At 45.7% G+C, this 20,782-nt stretch overlaps 1 protein-coding gene across 4 annotated transcripts in view; it reads right to left on the bottom strand.

Moving 5' to 3' along the window:
- The window catches only part of PARP4 (poly(ADP-ribose) polymerase family member 4), a 352,799-nt gene extending 345,862 nt beyond the window's left edge, over nucleotides 1–6,937 (bottom strand). Inside the window, exon 1 of one of the 4 annotated variants that reach the window (XM_069759088.1) lies at nucleotides 6,787–6,937. The gene's annotated coding sequence lies outside the window, so the exon portion shown is untranslated. Of the gene's footprint in view, nucleotides 1–6,360; nucleotides 6,381–6,786 lie in introns of those variants that run through there. The other 3 variants (XM_069759086.1, XM_069759089.1, XM_069759087.1) reach the window with 3 other exon arrangements.
- Between the last annotated feature and the right edge of the window lie 13,845 nt (nucleotides 6,938–20,782).

Genomic DNA, 20,782 nt, shown 5'->3' with positions numbered 1-20,782 from the left:
GACGGGAGTGGACCAAGCGTTCCAGGAGTTTAGAGATGAAGGAAAGGTTAGAGACAGGTCTGTAGTTAGCCGTGCAGTTCTGGTCCTGGGATGGCTTTTTAAGTAAAGGGGTAATGATGGCATGTTTAAATGAGGAGGGAAAGATACCTGAAGAAAGAGAGAGGTTAAATATTTTAGTCAGGTGATTGGTGACCACTGGTGAGAGAGACTGAAGGAGAGGTGAAGGAATGGGGTCACTATTGCAGGTTGTAGGCCGAGCAGAAGTGAGGAGCTTGGAAAATTCTTCTTCTGAAACAGGCTCAAAGATGTCTAGTGAGCTTGAGGTGCGGCAGGGAAGGGGATCCAGGCACTGATGAGATTGGGCTGAGATATCCTGATGGATGTGGTTGATTTTTTTGTAGGAAATAAGTGGCCAGATCCTCACCACTGAGATTGGAGATGGAGGCCTGTACTTTAGGTTTCAGGAGGGAGTTTATGGTTTCAAAAAGTCATTTTGGGTTGTTGGATAGTGAGGTGATGAGTGTGGTGAAGTAGGATTGTTTGGCCAGATAAAGGGCAGAGTTATAGGTTTTGAGCATGAACTTATAGTGGAGTCTTCTGCTACGAGTGATTTTCTCCACTCCGGCTCTGCACACCTTGAGCAGCGCTGAAGAAAGCGTGTTTGCATAGTGTGCCACGGCTGCCGTTGTCTGTGTCGGGTCTTTCTGCGTGTAGAAGGTGCTGCTTCATCCAGGGCATTCTTCAGTGTAATATTGAAGTGTGACAATGCTAAGTCTGGACAAGACAGTGAGGAGATGGGGGCTAAAGATGTGTGGAGGTTGTCCATAAGCTGCTGGGTATTAATGGTACATGTATTCCGATAAGTGTGGTAAGTGGGGGTGTCCCGGGTGAGGAGACAATTCTTGACAGAGAAGGAAAGAAGGTTGTGGTCCGAGAGCAGGAGAGTGGAGGTAGTAAAGTCGTGCAGCGATCCGGGACGGGAGAAAACCAGGTCCAGAGTATTCCCCTCCTCATGCGTGGGAGAATTAGTAAACTGTGAGAGGTTGAATGAAGAAGTTAGAGAGAGAAGATGAGAGGCAGATTGGGAGAGGGGATCATTGATGGGGATGTTAAAGTCTCCCATGATGAGGGTGGGGATGTCACAGGATAGAAAGTGAGTAAGCCAGGTGGCAAAGTGGTCTAGAAACAGGCAGGAGGAGCATGGAGGGCAATAAACAACCGCCACCCGCAAGGGGAAGGGCTTAAAGAGTCTGACGGTGTGGACTTCAAAGGAAGGAAATGTAAGTGAGGGAACCCGGGGGATGACCTGGAAAGCACATTGTGATGAAAGGAATAAACCAACACCTCCACCCTGTCTGTTCTCAGGTCTGGTAGTATGTGATAATTTCAGCCCACCAAATGAGAGAGCGGCAGCGGCAGTGGTGTCTGAGTGCTGGATCCAGGTTTCTGTAATAGCCAGAAGGTTAAGGGAATTAGAGAGGAAAAAATCGTGAATGTAAGTTAGTTTGTTACACACAGACCGTGCATTCCAGAGAGCACAGTGGAAAGCAATAGGAGAAGGCATGCACTGAATGTTAATAAGATGAGCAGGGTTTCTATATGTAGCTGGAGGAGAGTAATGTATGCTGGTGGAGGGAGGTCCAGGGTTTGGGGAGATGTCACCTGCAACTAGTAGAAGGAGAAAAAACAGAAAGAGCAGGTGGTGGGATGATTTGTATGAACGTTTTGAGTGCTGCATGGCGGTAGTGGCTGGTTTGGAGTGGGTAAGAAATGTCAGTAGAGCCTCAGAGTTATACATGGGAGAGGGGAGAAGGGAGGGGTGGATATAGAGAGAGTTCCCAGAATGTGTTAAAGGGCGGGCGAGTTGTGAGTAAGCAGAAGTAAAAACAAATAAGAAGCAGATTGATATGATCAATGCATAATGTAGTACGACTGACCAAGAAGTATGATTATTTGAAAAACTTATGCACCTTACCTGTCTCCTGCCCTGTCCAACTGCTATAGTCTAACTGCAAAGCACTTTAAACTGTCGCACTTAAAATCTGCTGCACATGCGAACCCGCAAGCGTCCTATCCCAGCCAGACTAAATATATATTAAATGGAGTGACTGCTAGCATCAGAAACCAAATGATCCCAATCAGCAATCAACCAATTAGCATAAGGCCAGAGCAGGCATTACTATGGAGGGTAAACAACCAATGCTGAACAAAGCCATAAAACAGTGAGAAAGAGGAAGAAAGAAAAAAAAATAGCTTTGAACACTTTAACCCCTTTCTGTCATTGGACGTGCTATTCCGTCCATGTGGGGTGGGCCTTAATTCCCAAGGTCGGAATAGTACGTCCAGCGCGATCGGCCGCGCTCACAGGGGGAGCGAGGCCGATCGCGGCCGGGTGTCAGCTGCCTATCGCAGCTGACATCCGGCACTATGTGCCAGGAGCGGTCACGGACCGCCCCCGGCACAATAACCCCCGGCACACCACGATCAAACATGATCGCGGTGTGCCGGCGGTATAGGGAAGCATCGCGCAGGGAGGGGGCTCCCTGCGTGCTTCCCTGAGACCCCCAGAGCAACGCGATGTGATCGCGTTGCTGCAAGGGTCTCCTTACCTCCCTCCCTGCAGCAGCCCCGGATCCAAAATGGCCGCGGCATCCGGGTCCTGCAGGGAGGGAGGTGGCTTACCAAGTGCCTGCTCAGAGCAGGCTAGGGTTAGGGTTGGGGCTAGGGTTAAGGCTACAGTTAGGGTTGGGGTTTGGATTACATATTACGGTTGGGAATAGGGTTGGAATTAGGGTTAGGGGTGTGTCTGGGTTAGAGGTGTGGTTAGGGTTACCGTTGGGATTTGGGTTAGGGGTGTGTTTGGATTAGGGTTTCAGTTATAGTTGGGGGGTTTCCACTGTTTAGGCACATCAGGGGCTCTCCAAACGCGACATGGCGTCCGATCTCAATTCCAGCCAATTCTGTGTTGAAAAAGTAAAACAGTGCTCCTTCCCTTCCGAGCTCTCCCGTGTGCCCAAACAGGGGTTTACCCCAACATATGGGGTATCAGCGTACTCAGGACAAATTGGAAAACAACTTTTGGGGTCCAATTTCTCCTGTTACCCTTGGAAAAATACAAAACTGGGGGCTAAAAAATAATTTTTGTGGAAAAAAAAAGATTTTTTATTTTCACGGCTCTGCGTTATAAACTGTAGTGAAACACTTGGGGGTTCAAAGCTCTCACAACACATCTAGATGAGTTCCTTGTGGGGTCTAGTTTCCAATATGGGGTCACTTGTGGGGGGTTTCTACTGTTTAGGTACATTAGGGGCTCTGCAAATGCAATGTGATGCGGATCGTTCTGGCGTTACTGTGTTTGACGTCTCTACAGCGACCTAAACAGCGACACTCCAGCGATTTACTTTAGGTCGGATCGTTGTCTATATCGCTGCAGCGTCACTGAGTGTGACGGTACCTTAAGTCTGTATTCCAAATGATGCCCGAGCTCTGCCATGTGCTCAAACGGTGGTTCCCCCCCCCCCCCACATATCGGGTATCAGCGTACTCAGGACAAATTGGACAACAATATTTAGGGTCCAATTTCTCCTGTTTCCCTTGGAAAAACACAAAACTGGGGGCTAAAAAATATTTTTTGTGGAAAAAAATATTTTTTATTTGCACGGCTCTGAGTTATAAACTGTAGTGAAACACTTGGGGGTTCAAAGCTCTCACAACTAGTGTTGAGCGATACCGTCCGATACTTGAAAGTATCGGTATCGGATAGTATCGGCCGATACCCGAAAAATATCGGATATCGCCGATACCGATATCCGATACCAATACAAGTCAATGGGACATCAAGTATCGGAATGTATCCTCATGGATCCCAGGGTCTGAAGGAGAGGAAACTCTCCTTCAGGCCCTGGGATCCATATTAAAGTGTAAAATAAAGAATTAAAATAAAAAATATTGTTATATTCACCTCTCCGGCGGCCCCTGGACATCAGCGGGAGGATCCGGCGTCCGGCACGGCTTCTTTCTTCAAAATGCGCGCCTTCAGGACCTGTGGAATGACGTCCCGGCTTCTGATTGGTCGCGTGCCGCCCATGTGACCGCCACGCGACCAATCAGAAGCCGCGACGTCATTCCTCAGGTCCTAGAAGGCGCTCATTCTAGGACTTTAGCTGAGGAATGACGTCGCGGCTTCTGATTGGTCGCGTGGCGGTCACATGGGCGGCACGCGACCAATCAGAAGCCGGGACGTCATTCCACAGGTCCTGAAGGCGCGCATTTTGAAGAAAGAAGCCGTGCCGGACGCCGGATCCTCCCGCTGATGTCCAGGGGCCGCCGGAGAGGTGAATATAACAATATTTTTTATTTTAATTCTTTATTTTACACTTCCGATACCGATACCCGATATCACAAAAATATCGGATCTCGGTATCGGAATTCCGATACCGCAAGTATCGGCCGATACCCGATACTTGCGGTATCGGAATGCTCAACACTACTCACAACACATCTAGATGAGTTCCTAAGGGGGTCTACTTTCCAATATGGTGTCACTTGTGGGGGGTTTCTACTGTTTAGGTAAATTAGTGGCTCTGCAAACGCAATGTGACGCCTGCAGACCATTCCATCTAAGACTGCATTCCAAATGGCACTCCTTCCCTTCCGAGCCCTCCCATGCGCCCAGTTAGAATTGGGGGTTTCCACTGTTTAGGCACATCAGGGGCTCTCCAAACGCGACATGGCGTCCGATCTCAATTCCAGCCAATTCTGCGTTGAAAAAGTAAAACAGTGCTCCTTCCCTTCCGAGCTCTCCCGTGAACCAACCCCACACATGGGGTATCAGCGTACTCAGGACAAATTGGACAACAACTTTTGGGGTCCAATTTCTCCTGCTACCCTCGGGAAAATACAAAACTGGGGGCTAAAAAATAATTTTGGTGGGAAAAATTTTTGTTTTATTTTTACGGCTCTGCATTATAAGCTTCTGTGAAACACTTGGTGGGTCAAAGTGCTCACCACACCTCTAGATAAGTTCCTTAGGGGGTCTACTTTCCAAAATGGTGTCACTTGTGGGGGGTTTCAATGTTTAGGCACATCAGGGGCTCTCCAAACGCAACATGGCGTCCCATCTCAATTCCTGTCAATTTTGCATTGAAAAGTCAAACGGCGCTCCTTCCCTTCCGAGCTCTCCCATGCGCCCAAACAGTGGTTTACCCCCACATATGGGGTATCAGCGTACTCAGGACAAATTGTACAACAACTTTGGGGTCCAATTTCTACTCTTACCCTTGGGAAAATAAAAAATTGGGGGCGAAAAGATAATTTTTGTGAAAAAAATATGATTTTTTATTTTTACAGTTCTGCATTATAAACTTCTGTGAAGCACTTGGTGGGTCAAAGTGCTCACCACACTCTAGATAAGTTCCTTAGGGGGTCTACTTTTCAAAATGGTGTCACTTGTGGGGGGTTTCAATGTTTAGGCACATGAGTGGCTTTCCAAACGTAACATGGCGTCCCATCTCAATTCCAGTCAATTTTGCATTGAAAAGTCAAATGGCGCTGCTTTGCTTCCGAGCTCTGTCTTGTGCCCAAACAGTGGTTTACCCCCACATATGGGGTATCGGCGTACTCAGGACAAATTGTACAACAACTTTCGGGTCCATTTTCTCCTGTAACCGTTGGTAAAATAAAACAAATTGGAGCTGAAGTAAATTTTTTAAACATTCCAAAAATTCCTGTGAAACACCTGAAGGGTTAATAAACTTCTTGAATGTGGTTTTGAGCACCTTGAGGGGTGCAGTTTTTAGAATGGTGTCACACTTGGGTATCATATAGACCCCACAAAATGACTTCAAATGAGATGTGGTCCCTAAAAAAAAATGGTGTTGTAAAAATGAGAAATTGCTGGTCAAGTTTTAACCCTTATAACTCCCTAACGAAAAAAAATTTTGGTTCCAAAATTGTGCTGATGTAAAGTAGACATGTGGGAGATGTTGTTTATTAAGTATTTTGTGTGACATATCTCTGTGATTTAATTGCATAAAAATTCAAAGTTGGAAAATTGCGAAATTTTCAAAATTTTCGCCAAATTTCCGTTTTTTTTCACAAACAAACGCAGGTAACATGAAAGACATTTTACCACTATCATGAAGTACAATATGTGATGAGAAAACAATGTCAGAATCACTGGGATCCGTTGAAGCGTTCCAGAGTTATAACCTCATAAAGGGACAGTGGTCAGAATTGTAAAAATTGGCCCGGTCATTGACGTGCAAACCACGCTTGGGGGTAAAGGGGTTAAATCAGAAACCAAAAACAGAGGGAAAAAATAAAAAATAAAAACAACACAGGAGTGATGGATTAAAATACCCTGAGCAAAGCTTGCTAGATATGAATCTGTTCACACTTGCAGTCAGCACACAAATGGATGGATGGATAAAATACCTGTGTGAAGAAGAGAAGAGAGGAAAAGAGAGGAATGGAAGGATGGAACCCACGCAGAATTTACCATTAATTATTTTTGACACAATGTGGGAGGATCAATAAGAATAAGGCTCTCGTGGACCTGGCATTTTCCGTGTAGGGTCACTGATTCCCGCCCTGATCTTTTCTGCTGTGCAGGAGTTACTGAGTGACAGGTGACTGTAAGGAGCAGGGTGTGTAGTGACAATGTACAATCTGACAGTGGCTACATTACGGGAAGTGATTGCTGTTTACACAAATAAGGGAGAATCTGCAACAATGTAACTTTCCCTCTGTATATGGCAACACCATGGTGAGCATAGAAGCACCCACCTGTCTGCAGACACTAATCACCAGGGCCTGTGTCTTCTGTGTCACCAGGGCCTGTGTCTTTTGTGTCACCAGGGTCTGTGTCCTCTGTGTCACCAGCAATGTTCAGCTGCACATGAGCAGGAATATGTTCTTTCTGTATATAATGCAATGCAAAGTTCCTGGTTGGGCGGAGAGACTGCTGGGAGAAAAAAAGAAACCCAATCACTTCCTGACTCTTATTAAAGGGGCAGTTGACATTTACAGCCCAGATCTACGTTATGCTGCTGGCTAATAAGGCTCAGGCTGTGTCCACTCCTGGCAGACTTTTTCCCTGGAGATTTTGCAACAAGGTTGGGCCAGGTAGTGCGAAATGCATGGATTTTTCAGCAAATATAGATTGGATTCTACCCTATGCAACAGGAAAAAATGAAATCTTCTGTTTCTCTATAACGTAACATGGATCTGGATTTGTACATCTGCCTTTTTATGTTTTCGCTCTGAATTTTTCTTCTGCATTGTAACTGGGCTTTAAAAATGGCTGCATATTCGGAGCATATAGGGGCACATTTACTCAAACTGTCCAACTTTAAGACAATGCCTCATTCAGACGCAGGGGTGGATTAAAGAGAAACTGTCACCCCCAAAATCGAAGGTGAGCTAAGCCCACCGGCATCAGGGGCTTATCTACAGCATTCTGTAATGCTGTAGATAAGCCCCCGATGTATCCTGAAAGACGAGAATAAGGGGTTAGATTATACTAACCCAGGGGAGATCCCGCTGCGGTGGGCGTTGCGGTCCGGCCCGGGGCCTCCCATCTTCTTACGATGACGTCCTCTTCTTGTCTTCACGCTGCTGCTCCGGCGCAGGCGTACTTTGTCTGCTCTGTTGAGGGCAGAGTAAAGTACTGCAGTGCGCAGGCGCTGGGAAAGGTCAGAGAGGCCCGGTGCACTGCAGTACTTTGCTCTGCCCTCAAAAGGGCAGACAAAGTATGCCTGTGCCGGAGCCACAGCGTGAAGACAAGAAGAGGACGTCATCCTATGAAGATAGGAGTCCCAGGACTGCGATGCCCATCGGACCGGACCGCACTGGGACCGCCCCTAGGTGAGTATAATCTAACCTCTTTTTCTCATCTTTCAGGTTACATCGGGGGCTTATCTACAGCATTACAGAATGCTGTAGATAAGCCCCTGATGCTGGTGGGCTTAGCTCACCTTCCATTTTGGGGGTGACATCTTCCTTTTAAGGGTAGCCAGGGCCCAGGACTGTTCAGATACCTGAACCAGATTATTCCAGGAAATTTTCGGGGCCCCCTTGAGACTCCGCCCACGCTCCACCCCTCGAACTGTCCACAGTCCCACCGATCTCTCTTGGAAAAACTCCACTTCTCACCTATCACACATTAACAGTTCCCATCACCAGATTACACATATAGCCGGTAGCTTTCGTTTTCGCCAAAAGATTTTTTAAGCCGCCACCATAAAACGATAGACACTTTTGGCCAGGCCTACCCTATTGTAAACTATTAAACATTTGTTAAATTATGCAATACAATTGAGATATATTTTTATTTCTTTTTCAATTTTTTAAATGACCAATAATATCACATACAAGGAAAAAAAAACGCTACACCATGACCAGACCACATATTACCATCACATAGTGACTGAATACTACAATAATGATCAGTAATAAAAAAACCCCACAATACTATCACCATAAATGCCATTACATACAGGAGATCTGTACTTAGTATGCAGTGTCAGTGTAAAGGTAATACAGTGATCACTGGTGACATTATACACAGGACCTCTGTATATAGTATACAGTGTATAGTGTCAGTGTATAGGTAACACACTGACCTACCAGTGACGTCTCTAGGTGAAGTCCTTCATCTTTCATCAAGCACAGACCGCCATCACTTCGTCCAGCGAGGGCTCGCCTCTGTAGGAAATAACACAGTTATCTCACGCTCCGCTTGCAGAACACATTACTTAATTTTTCCCAACTTCTACATACATTACACCACATGAAGAAAAAAAGGCGTTATAGTATCACTCTACACAGTAACAGGACTGCCCCCCCCCCATTTAAAACAGTGTACTCAAAAAATAAATACATCACTGCAGTAATAATATCCCTTAATTAGCCCCTATGGTAATAATATTCCCCATCCTAGCCCCCGTGTATCTCATTCCTGGCTTCAGCCATATGTTCCCCCATCCTGCCCTCATGAGTATCCATTCTGCCCCATATGATCTCCCCATCCTGCCCCATCTGTCTCCATCGTATCCATCCTTCCCCATGATCCTGCACGATCTGTCTCCAACCCTGACCCATCTGTCTCCAATCCTGCCCCCAGTGTCTACAATCATGCCCCCATGTCTTTCATCCTGCCCCGTGTCTCCAATCATGCCCGTATCTCCATTCTACCCCTATGTCTCCAATCATGCCCTCATGTCTGCAATCCTGCCCCATGTCTCCAATCATGCCCCGTGTCTCCATTCTGCCCATCTGTCTCCAATCCTGCCCCATCTGTCGCCAATCCTGCCCCCAGTGTCTCCAATCCTGCCCCCAGAGTCTCCAGTCATGCCCCCATGTCTTTCATCCTGCTCCCTGTGTCTCCAATCATGCCCCGTATCTCCATTCTGCCCCCTGTGTCTCACATTCTGCCCCCATGTCCAGCATTCTGCCCCTGTGTCCAGCATTCTGTCCCCATGTCCAGCGTTCTGTCCCCATGCCCAGCATTCTGCCCCCGTGTCCAGCATTCTGCCCCCCATGTCCACCATTCTGCCCCGCACTCTGTTCCCGTGTCCAGCATTCTGCCCCCAATGTGTCCAGCATTCTGCCCCAGTGTCTCCAGCATTCTGCCCCCAGTGTCTCCAGCATTGTGCCCCAGTGTGTCCGGCATTCTGCCCCCATGTCCAGCATTCTCTCCCCGTGTCCAGCATTCTGCCTTGCATTCTGCCCCCCGTGTCCAGCATTCTGCCCCCCATGTCCACCATTCTGCCCCGCATTCTGTCCCCGTGTCCAGCATTCTGCCCCCAATGTGTCCAGCATTCTGCCCCAGTGTCTCCTCTCCAGCATTCTGCCCCGAGTGTCTCCAGGATTCTGCCCCCAGTGTATCCAGCATTGTGCCCCAGTGTGTCCAGCATTCTGTCCCCATGTCCAGCATTCTGCCCCCATGTCCAGCATTCTGCCCCCCATGTCCAGCATTCTGCCCTGCATTCTGTCCCCGTGTCCAGCATTCTGACCCATGTCCAGCATTCTGCCCCCGTGTCCAGCATTCTGTCCCCATAACCATGCATCTGGCCACGTAGCTTATAACACAGCTCACGCAGTACATAGCACAGTCACGTAGTATATAGTACAGCAGCGTAGCATATAGCACAGCCCACGTAGCATATAACACAGCCCACGTAGTATACAACACAACCACGTAGTATATAACAGCCCACATAGCATATAACACAGCCCACGTAGTATATAACACAGCCCACATAGCATATAGTACAGCCACGTAGTATATAGCACAGCCATGTAGTATATAGCACAGCCCACGTAGTATAAAGCACAGCCACATAGTATATAACACAGCCCACGTAGCATATAGCACAGCCATGTAGTATATAACACAGCCCACGTAGCATATAGCACAGCCACGTAATAAATAGCACAGCCCACATAATATATAGCACAGCCACGTAGCATATAACAGCCCACGTAGCATATAGCAGCCACATAGTATATAGCACAGCCACGTAGCATATAACACAGCCCACGTAGCATTTACAGTTAGGTCCATATATATTTGGACAGAGACAACATTTTTTTAATTTTGGTTATAGACATCACCACAATGAATTTTAAACAAAACAAATCAGATGCAGTTGAAGTTCAGACTTTCAGCTTTCATTTGAGGGTATCCACATTAAAATTGGATGAATGGTTTAGAAGTTTCAGCTCCTTAACATGTGCCACCCTGTTTTTAAATGGACCAAAAGTAATTGGACAATTGACTCCAAGGCTATTTCATGGACAGGTGTGGGCAATCCCTTCGTTATGTCATTCTCAATTAAGCAGATAAAAGGCCTGGAGTTGATTTGAGGTGTGGTGCTTGCATTTGGAAGGTTTTGCTGTGAAGTAAACATGCGGTCAAAGGAGCTCTCCATGCAGGTGAAACAAGCCATCCTTATGCTGCGAAAACAGAAAAAAACCCATCCGAGAAATTGATACAATATTAGGAGTGGCTAAATCTACAGTTTGGTACATCCTGAGAAAGAAAGCACTGGTGAACTCCTCAATGCAAAAAGACCTGGGCGCCCAGGGAAGACAACAGTGGTGGATGATCGCAGAATAATCTCCATGGTGAAGAGAAACCCCTTCACAACAGCCAACCAAGTGACCAACACTCTCCAGGAGGTCGGCGTATCAATATCCAAATCTACCATAAAGAGAAGACTGCATGAAAGTAAATACAGAGGGTTCACTGCACGGTGCAGCCACTCATAAGCATCAAGAATTAAAAGGCTAGACTGGACTTTGCTAAAAAACATCTAAAAAAGCCAGCACAGTTCTGGAAGATTATTCTTTGGACCGATGAAACAAAGATCAACCTCTACCAGAATGATGGAAAGAGAAAAGTATGATGAAGGAGTGGTACAGCTCATGATCCAAAGCATACCACATCATCTGTAAAACACGGCGGAGGCAGTGTGATGGCTTGGGCATGCATGGCTGCCAGTGGCACTGGGTCACTAGTGTTTATTGATGATGTGACACAGGACAGAAGCAGCCGAATAAATTCTGAGGTATTCAGAGACATACTGTGTGCTCAGATCCAGCCAAATGCAGCCAAACTGATTGGTCATCGTTTCATACTACAGACGGACAATGACCCAAAACATAAAGTCAAAACAACCCAGGAGTTTATTAAAGCAAAGAAGTGGAATATTCTTCATTGGCCAAGTCAGTCACCTGATCTCAACTCAATTGAGCAGCATTTCACTTGTTAAAAACTAAACTTCAGACAGAAAGGCCCACAAACAAACAGCAACTGAAAACCACCGCAGTGAAGGCCTGGCAGAGCATCAAAAAGGAGGAAACACAGCGTCTGGTGATGTCCATGAGTTCAAGACTTCAGGCAGTCATTGCCAACAAAGGGTTTTCAACCAAGTACTAAAAATGAACATTTTATTTAAAATTATTGAATCTGTCCAATTACTTTTGATCCCTTTAAAAACAGGGTGGCACATGTTAAGGAGCTGAAACTCCTAAACCCTTCATCCAATTTTAATGTGGATACCCTCAAATGAAAGCTGAAAGTCTAAACTTCAACTGCATCTGAATGGTTTTGTTTAAAATTCATTGTGGTAATGTCTATAACCAAAATTAGAAAAATTTTGTCTCTGTCCAAATATATATGGACCTAACTGTAGCAGCCACGTAGTATATAGCAAAGCCCACATAGAATATAGCCCAGCCGACGTAGTATATACCACAGCCACGTAGTATATACCACAGCCACGTAGTATATAGCACAGCCACGTAGTATATAACACAGCCACGTAGTATATAGCAGTGTGGGCACCATATCCCTGTTTAAAAAAATAATTAAACTAAAAAAATAGTTAAATACTCACCTTCTGACAGCCCCCGGATCCAGCAAGGCCTTAGCGATGCTCCCGGCAGCTCCCGTTCCCAGTGATGCTTTGGACAATGACCTGTGATGATGTAGCGGTCTCGCATGATCCTGCGTCATCTGGGGTCATTTCCCAAGGCTTCGCTGAGAGGATCTGGAAGGCTGCGGAGGCCGTCGGAAGGTGAGAATAGCACGATTGTTTATTTTTTAAATTATTTTTAACATTATATCTTTTTACTATTGATGCTGCATAGGCAGCGTCAATAGTAAAAAGTTGGTTACACTTGTCAAAATGGGCCCCCCGTCTCGCTAGGGCCCCGGTACGTGCCCGGGTGCTGATGCCGGCCCTGATGGTGGCCCTGTGGTGGGCCCCCCCACACCACTGGGCCCTGGGCTACAGCCCAGATTGACCTCATTATAATCCGCCACTGTTCAGACGTCTGTTTTTGACAGGTAGGACAATGCCTGTTAGGGTAGGGTTATGAGGCGCACCAGGGTCCTGGTCATCACAGTAGCATTGTTTTCCTTACGGGGAGAGTGATGTTACGCTTGATGGCAAGAAGGGATAACTGCAACCAGGTACCACAAACATGCAACACATTCACACTCCAGGCCACCAGGGGGAGCTTTTGATCCTACTTGCTAGGTGACTCCCCTTATAAATATAACTGGTAGTTCTCATTTTTCATATTTCTAGTGCAGTAATGCATTCGTGTTTTCAAGTTTGCAGGTTTTAGCGCTGCAGTGTGCTGCCTTATTTACTTAACTATATACGAGTTGGCGACTCTAGGTTCAGCACCTGTTCACACTTAGTCTATGTTTGGATGTGCCGGTCAGGTTTTTGAAATGTATTCTTTAGCCTTCTGATCGTGCACTCCGCCTCCTAGCTTCAGGTGTTTTAATTACAGCAGGTCCAATACCCCTCCACAGAGAGAGAGAATTTTAGTCTAGGAAGAGGTTTCACATGTACCCATTCAGATGGAGACGTTTATTCTCAGCGAGGTAAGGCAAGTTTAGGACCTGGTATAAGAGAGATGCCATAAAGGGGCTACCAGGTACACATAAAATTGGCCATTTTTATGCGCTAAACGCTCTCATTTTTCATATTTCTAGTGCAGTAATGCAGTTCAAATTTCGTGTTTTCAAGTTTACATGTTTTAGCGCTGCAGTGTGCTGCCTTATTTACTTAACTATATACGAGTTGGCGACTCTAGGTTCAGCACCTGTTCACACTTAGTCTATGTTTGGATGTGCCGGTCAGGTTTTTGAAATGTATTCTTTAGCCTTCTGATCGTGCACTCCGCCTCCTAGCTTCAGGTGTTTTAATTACAGCAGGTCCAATACCCCTCCACAGAGAGAGAGAATTTTAGTCTAGGAAGAGGTTTCACATGTACCCATTCAGATGGAGACGTTTATTCTCAGCGAGGTAAGGCAAGTTTAGGACCTGGTATAAGAGAGATGCCATAAAGGGGCTACCAGGTACACATAAAATTGGCCATTTTTATGCGCTAAACGCTCTCATTTTTCATATTTCTAGTGCAGTAATGCAGTTCAAATTTCGTGTTTTCAAGTTTACATGTTTTAGCGCTGCAGTGTGCTGCCTTATTTACTTAACTATATACGAGTTGGCGACTCTAGGTTCAGCACCTGTTCACACTTAGTCTATGTTTGGATGTGCCGGTCAGGTTTTTGAAATGTATTCTTTGGCCTTCTGATCGTGCACTGCGCCTCCTAGCTTCAGGTGTTTTAATTACAGCAGGTCCAATACCCCTCCACAGAGAGAGAGAATTTTAGTCTAGGAAGAGGTTTCACATGCACCCATTCAGATGGAGACGTTTATTCTCAGCGAGGTAAGGCAAGTTTAGGACCTGGTATAAGAGAGATGCCGTAAAGGGGCTACCAGGTACACATAAAATTGGCCATTTTTATGCGCTAAACTCTCTCATTTTTCATTTTTCTACTGCAGTAATGCAGCTCAAATTTCGTGTTTTCAAGTTTACATGTTTTAGCGCTGCAGTGTGCTGCCTTATTTACTTAACTATATACGAGTTGGCGACTCTAGGTTCAGCACCTATTCACACTTAGTCTATGTTTGGATGTGCCGGTCAGGTTTTTGAAATGTCCCCTTATAAATATAACTGGTAGTCTGTAGGGAAAGTTAGTCAGTTTTCCAGAGGGTTCCTGCCTGGAAGCAGACAGGAGCTATCTGAGGGAGGCAAAGGTTTTACGGAGCTGTGTAACCCCAGTGCAGCAGTTCCTGGAAAGAGACATATAGAAAGCCGAATTGATTGCAGAGAACGTTCAGGAGAGCAAAGCACAGAAGTGGATATCAGAGGGAGACCAGCTCCGAGCAGGCTGCCTCCTTCTGAGGCGCAGGACCGGTAGCCGGAACACAGAGGGTGTAAAGACCTCTATGGCTTACATCAGAGACCAGCAGGACAGCTGAACTTTATGTTACCTGTCCGACCTAACACCCAGGAGGCACGGTGGCACCCCCAGAGGCTGGGGTGTGCTAGAGTCCCTATAAACCGCCTCAAGTCACCAGTCATACGGGTTATGTCCTATCCTACCCGGGGGACAGAGAGAGAGACAACATCTGTGAGGACCTTATGTGAGCTTTTAGCAGTAAGGGACTACAACACTACAGCGCCAAAGGAAGGCTTTTGATTTCCACCTGGGTAAGGGGAGTCCTAACTTGCCTTCAAGCCGGCTGGACCTTGCCTGCCCTGTGATCTGGTGCTCTGGACTGTGGATGCTGAAGTCTTCAGTAAACCAAGGTAAAGAGACTGCAAACCTGTGTCCTCATTCTTTGCTGCACTCCTCATCATCTTCCACCTACACCAGATGAGCCCTGGGGACATACTTCACCTGTGGGAAGTTATACCATCTAGCTGCCAAAACATCACCCCAGAGGACCCCTTAAAGCAGCGTCGGTCCCCACTGACCGAATGCCACAGGTGGCGTCACGAACACAAACTTTATTCCCTTTAAAGACCTTTTACATGGACGCTCCAGGGCCATGGACCGGGTCGCCGCCGTGACATCCCCCTGTGTACTCAGGACCCGGTACTGAGTACCCCGCTGCCCTGACGGGGAGATTCAGTTACACAAAAATTGTTAATGGAGTTTCATCCAGAAATGACTTGGTTGATTTTTTTTCTCACTTGTCATCTGTCCATATTTTACTGCAGCAGCTATTAATCACTTACAGGACCATTTACAGTTCGGATACATTACTGTAGCTCTGTATGGCATCTGTTTTTTTTTTCCTGCACCCATAGACTTGAATGGGTGAGTCTCATCCGATTTACAGAAGAAACTCGTGCATGCTGCATTCAGTCCGTGGAAAAAACACTAATCTGCACTGCCTCATTGAATAGCATTGGGCCAAGTAACATAGTAACATAGTAACATAGTTAGTAAGGCCGAAAAAAGACATTTGTCCATCCAGTTCAGCCTATATTCCATCATAATAAATACCCAGATCTACGTCCAAGAGCAGTACAGCCTGTTCTTTTCACTTGGACCAAAACTACGGACGCGTGACCGAGCACTTATAGTTCATGTGGCTGCTCACAGGGCAGATCGATTGTCTGCAAAAAGAGCAGAAAAATGTCAGTTTTAGATCCAATTTGTGAATCAAACTCACCATATTAAGTGAATGGGTCCTAGGAAGAAACCGGTCACACTCAGATGCCATCAGGGCGTTATCCCAATGCCGCCTGTTATGAAATATCCAGAAAACGGCAGAAAAAAAGGCAGAGATGTTTACCTGCCCAGGCCTCCAAACAAATGCACTAAAAGGATGCAGTGGACCCATTTAACATAGGTGCAAAAATACCGATGAGACAACCACTCACAGCCTGCCAATCCATGGAGGGGGTGGTTGCTTGGCATATTGATGATACAGACCTTTTTTGCATCAGGGATCAGTAACCTGTCATAAGCCCATACATCTGAGCACTACATGAAGCCCCGCCCACAGGACCTCCCACGGGCCCACGTACAGCCCCGCCCTGGAGCACCAAACTCTTATAATTGAAAACTACAAATACAGATTACACAACAACCAGAAGACGGATTTCATCACCCAGGTATCATTTTAATCACTATAACGGCGCCGACCTGATACTGTCTGTCCTTTATTTATTATTATTTTATTATACATTTTTATAGCGCCATTTATTCCATGGCGCTTTACATGTGAATACGAGGCAAATATAGACAAATACATTAAACAAGAGCAGATAACAGGCACACGGGTACATAAGGAGGGAGGACCCTGCCCGCGAGGGCTCACAGTCTGCAGGGGATGGGTGATGAAACACTAGGAGAGGGTAGGGCAAGTTGCGCGGCGGTTCAGTAACTTCAGGATCACTGCAGGCTGTAGGCTTGTCGGAAGAGGTGGGTCTTCAGGTTCTTTTTGAAGGTTTCTATGGTAGGCGAGAGTCTGATGTGTTGGGGTAGAGAGTTCCAGAGTATGGGGCAAGCACGGGAGAAGTCTTGGATGCGGTTGTGGGAAGAAGAGATGAGAGGGGAGTAGAGAAGGAGATCTTGAGAGGATCGGAGGTTGCGTGTAGGTAGGTACCGGGAGACCATGTCACAGATGTATGGAGGAGAAAGGTTGTGGATGGCTTTGTATGTCATTGTGAGGGTTTTGAACTGGAGTCTCTGGGTGATAGGAAGCCAGTGAAGGGCTTCACATAGGGGAGAGGCTGTGGAATAGCGGGGAGACAGGTAGATTAGTCGGGCAGCAGAGTGTAGGATGGATTGGAGCGGTGCCAGAGTGCTAGAGGGGAGTCCAGAGAGTAGGAGGTTGCAGTAGTCGAGGCGGGAGATGATAAGGGCATGCACTAGCGTTTTTGCGGTGTCGCGGTCAAGGTTATTACTATTATTATTATCATTATTATTATTTATTTATATAGCACCATTGATTCCATGGTACATGAGAAGGGGTTACATACAAATTACAGATATCACTATAATAATCACTATAACAATTACAGACTGATACAGAGGGACCCTGCTCTTGCGGGCTTACATTCTACAGGATTATGAGGAAGGAGACAATAGGTTGAGGGTTGCAGCAGCTCCGGTGTTGGTGAGGCGGCAGCGGGGTCAGTGCAGGCTGTAGGCTTTCCTGAAGAGGTGGGTTTTCAGGTTCCGTCTGAAGGATCCGAATGTGGTTGATAGTCGGATGTGTTGGGGCAAAGAATTCTGGAGGATGGGGGATATTCGGGAGAAGTCTTGGAGGTGGTTGGGTGTTATGATCTGGTGGTTTAGGAACAACATGAGACAAGCTCTGAAGGAGGTGGTATCTGTACTGACCGCAAACCCTGAACCTAGCAGCGCAACTAAAAATAGCCGTGGGGGGTACCTGACGCTCCCTAGACCCCTCGGCACAGCCTAAGATCTAACTTCCCCTAAAGATGGAAACAGGAAACCTATCTTGCCTCAGAGAAAATCCCCAAAGGAAAGATAGCCCCCCACAAATATTGACGGTGAGAGGAGGGGAAGATAACATACGCAGAAATGAAATCAGATTTTAGCATAGGAGGCCAGTCTAGCTTGATAGATAGGACAGGAAAGGATACTGTGCGGTCAGTATAAAAACTACAAAACAATCCACACAGAGTTTACAAAATCTCCACACCTGACTAAAGGTGTGGAGGGTAAATCTGCTTCCCAGAGCTTCCAGCTAACAGAAAAAAATCCATACTGACAAGCTGGACAAATATAGAATGCACAGAACAATAAGTCCACAACATGTGGACTGAAATGAGCAAAGCCAGAACTTATCTTTGCAGAACTGGTCAGGAAACCAGGAGAATCCAAGCAGAGATGTGAATCCAGCCAGGAACATTGACAAGTGGCACAGGCTGAAGAAAGAGCCAGACTTAAATAGCGGACAATAAGTGAATGCAGCTGATGACAGCTAACTCCAAGGAGCAGCCATACCACTAGAAACCACAAGAGGGAGTCCAAGAGCAGAACTCACAAAAGTGCCACTTACAACCACCGGAGGGAGCCCAAGAGCGGAATTCACAAAAGTTGGGTGAGGAGCGGAGGAGTGTGGAGGAGAGAAGGAGATCTTGGGAGGACTTGGGAGATTTGTTCAGAGATATATGGAGGAGACAGGTTATGGATGGCTTTGTAGGTCAGTATTAGTAATTTGAACTGGATATGCTGAGGGAATGGGAGCCAGTGAAGAGATTTGCAGAGGGGGGAAGCAGAGAAGTAGCGAGGAGAGAGATTAATTAGTGCAGCAGAGTTAAGGATGGACTGGAGAGGTGCAAGGGTGTTAACAGGGAGGCCACAGAAAAGGATGTTGCAGCAGTCAAGGTGGGAGATGAGGGCATGCACAAGCATTTTGGTAGAGTGAGGGTTGAGGAAAGGACGGATTCTGGAGATATTTTTGAGCTGGAGGCGAGAGGAGAAGTAAAGAGCTTGGATGTGCGGATTGAATGACAGGGCATAGTCAAGGGTTACTCCGAGGCAGTGGACTTCCGTTACGGGGGAAAGCGTGATATCATTAAAAGTGATAGATAGGTCAGGTAAGGAAGATCTATGGGATGGAGGAAAGATGATGAGTTCAGATTTGTCCACATTGAGTTTGATGAAGCGAGAGGAGAAGAAGGATAATATGGCTGATAGAGACTCCGGGATTCTGGACAGCAGAGCGGTGACGTCTGGGCCAGAGAGGTAGATCTGAGTGTCATCAGCATAAAGGTGGTACTGGAAGCCATGGGATTTTATGAATTGTCCCAAGCCAAGTGTACTGTGCACAATCCGCTGACAGGTTCCCTTTAAATCTAAAGTTTAATAAGTTTGTTGTTTTCTGCTCTAGACATACCCTCAAACCCTGAGGAGGGCACCTATCAGGTGCTGAGAAAAGCTGAGTGGCATGTGTGCTAGTGTGTGACCCAGTGCAGGCGTCTCGCTGTCTTATCAAAATGGTGAGAGATAGAAGCAATAAGTGTGATGTGGATGTGAGAACTGTCTGTGGGGTGCGCTTAGGTGAGTGGACGAGTGAGTGCGGGAAGTTCCCCTGTATAGCAGCATCCCAGGCAGGTGTGTCGTGAGCAAGTGGTGTTCAAGAAACATTGGTGGCAGCGGTTGTGGCTTATCCTGACACATAATGTACTGGGAATTGGGAAAATTGTGAAAAAATAAACAATTCTGACATTGTTTTTTGTGAATTATGTTTACGGCGTACATTATGTGGTAAAAATGACCTTGCACTATGATTCTCCACATCAGTATGATTACAGCGATACTAAACTCGATCAGTTTTTTTATTATTTTAGTGGTGGAAAAAAAATCAGGACTTTGAAATAAAAAATTGAGAGATTGTGTTGCCATTTTCAGAGACCCCTTGTTTTAATTTTTCAGTCAATAAAGCTTTGTGAGGAGTTATTTTTTTTTCAGGTGAGACAATGTTTTATTGATATTACTTTGGTATAGATATGACATTTTAACTGCTTCTGACAGCATTTTTAATGGTATGGCAGCGACCAAACAATACCGCCATGTTGGCATTTTAAAAATTTCTACTGTTTACGGTGTTTACCAGTTGGGTTAATTACCTTTATATTTTGATGCGGTGATATCATTTGACTATTTTTTTATTATTATGTTCATTTTTTTATCGCTCCCTAAGCTGTACTACATACAGGGGTTAATGATGCAACAGAACAGTGAACTTTTTGATCCTTTTTTTTTTAAATTGCCATTATAGTATATGGAGAGCATAAAAAACGCATGCAAAATTCCAATGAAATCTCCAATTGTGGAACTGAAGCATTCCTCTAATAAAAAAAAATGCATTGTAAAAGGCTGCAACAAAAATACAATAAAAAGTTTTGATTATTTTGGTGCAAATACGTATGGAAACAATTCAGCACTTCTGCACGTGTGAACATGGCCCAGGAAAGACTCTGGACAATTTGTACGTTCTACACCAGGGTCACACTTGTGGTTATTTATTTTTTGATCACTACTTGGAATCACAGACAAATTTAATTTCCTGGAAGGAGCTGACAATATATAGATCACATTGCTCACATATGAGGCTACAGAATTAAACAGGTTTGAAAATATGAAATAAACAGGTAAAAAAACAACAACAAAAAACAGTAACTTAACCCCTTAGTGACAAAGCCAATTTGGTACTTAATGACCGAGCCAATTTTTGCAATTCTGACCACTGTCACTTTATGAGGTTATAACTCTGGAACGCTTCAACGGATCCCGCTGATTCTGAGACTGTTTTTTCGTGACATATTGTACTTCATGTTAGTGCAATTTTGCAATTTTCAAACTTTGTATTTGTATGCCCTTAAATCAGAGAGATAGTTAATAAATAACATTTCCCACATG

Source organism: Ranitomeya imitator, chromosome 3 (genome assembly GCF_032444005.1).
Source record: "Ranitomeya imitator isolate aRanImi1 chromosome 3, aRanImi1.pri, whole genome shotgun sequence".
Lineage (NCBI taxonomy): Eukaryota > Metazoa > Chordata > Amphibia > Anura > Dendrobatidae > Ranitomeya > Ranitomeya imitator.
Note: the sequence above shows the minus strand (reverse complement) of the source record. Positions and strands in the feature narration are given on the sequence as shown.